Source organism: Tupaia chinensis, unplaced genomic scaffold (assembly GCF_000334495.1).
Source record: "Tupaia chinensis unplaced genomic scaffold, TupChi_1.0 Scaffold000628_1, whole genome shotgun sequence".
NCBI classification, from domain to species: Eukaryota; Metazoa; Chordata; class Mammalia; order Scandentia; family Tupaiidae; genus Tupaia; species Tupaia belangeri.
This window is the reverse complement of record NW_006160148.1, coordinates 1,815,138-1,816,723: the sequence shown is the minus strand read 5'-3', so window position 1 is coordinate 1,816,723 and position 1,586 is coordinate 1,815,138. Positions and strand designations below refer to the sequence as shown.

At 57.3% G+C, this 1,586-nt stretch overlaps 1 pseudogene; it reads right to left on the bottom strand.

The window, feature by feature from the left end:
* Window positions 1–1,046: 1,046 nt before the first annotated feature.
* Window positions 1,047–1,586, bottom strand: part of LOC102471615 (60S ribosomal protein L6-like) — a 1,851-nt pseudogene continuing 1,311 nt past the window's right edge.

Here is a 1,586-nt window from a genome sequence, read left to right as displayed (position 1 = left end):
GGCGACCCCGTGACTTCTAACTTCATTCTTTGCCGGGTGCTGAAGTCCTGGCTTTTCCTAAGGGCCCTCAGGCTGAGGGAGCTGACTCGGGACTGGCAGGGCCCCACCATCACACTGGGTGGCGAGAGCCCGGTCAGTCTGTGATGTGGGTGGGACTGGGTCTGTGTTTCAGGTGCTCCCGGGGGCCATAGTTTAGGGGTCTTTCCTCCTTCAGCTTTCTGCAGTCGCCAAGGGCAGACCTTCAACCCAAGTCCCCAGGAGCGTGGACCAACCTGGCTGGGCCCCAGGGGCCATCTGCTTCGGTTCACTGTAAAAACTAGAGCTGACTGGGGCTGTCAGATGAGCAGAGCTTGAGCAGGTGACAGAGATCAGAAACCCTGGTGTGGCCTCCAGACACGCAGCAGCCCACGGGCGCCACGAGGAAGCATTCGCGCCTGCTCGTGAGCACAGCCTCGCGTTCGGGAATGCACGCCGGCAGCACACACGCCCACAGAGCCCGTGTGTGCACACCCAGAGGCACGCCAGCAACACACACCCACAGGCACACACCCAGAGACACATACTGTCAACACGCCCGCACGCACACACGCAGAGAAACAGCACACGTGCTGGAGACACCCGCGTCTTGCAGCCTCACTGGCTGCTGGAGAGGCACCAGCACCACCGGCAGGAGGGGCAGAGCCCAGACCGCCGCCCAGAGCTGCTGTGCACAGATTAGCGTCCCGGTCCTTGGCCACCACGTCATGACTCTGACTAGCCAGGTGCCCCCAGTGGGAACACAGAAGAAGAGACGCTGCTCTGTCCCCAGCCTCCCACCCGCCCTAGATGGTTGCCACGGCACCCTGGGGCGCTCTGTGTCCTTCCCCCCCCCACGCCTGCCATGCTGCCTTCCCTGACTTCTGTGCCCCACAGAGCCCCCGGTGGCCCTGGTCCACGCCGAAGCAGGCCTAACCATGCCTGGCCTGGGGTTTCTTTTCCTTTCTTTCTTTCTTTCTTTTTTAATTTTATATATGATCAGTTATTTAATTAGGTTCTTGGCAAAAAATTTAGAACACCGATTTGTGAGGATAAACTCCATTTGTAAGGGCAAACAACGGATGGCAGGTAACCCTGGAGCTGAGGAACAGCTTTGATTTTTGGTAAAATTTGCAAGTCCACAGCTTTCTGAAATTTTTATTTCTCCTCTGTCGAAGATCTCACCTTCCTGGTGTCCGGGCTTCCGCAGCTTCTTTTTCTTGAAGTAAGCGTCGGTAAGGTGCTTTGGGATTTTCACTTTGCTAATATCAATTTTCGTGGAGGTGGCAATGACAAATTTCTGGTGTGTTCTACGTGGTGGAACTCGATTGAGGACCAGCGGTCCAGTCACGAGTAGCAAGCCACTGCTCAGCTGCTTCGGGACAACCACTCTTGCCCCTGTGGGTCCAGGGAGGATGATCAGATGGCCCCAGGAGCGGTGCTGGCTCGCAGCTCTCTCACGGGCTGACTGCAGGGTCTTTGCCGTGGCTCAGCAGCTTCCGAGGCACATCTTCAGTAGGATGATACCTGGGCGTTTTGCGCAGTTTAACCACCCGGGCACCACCATTCTC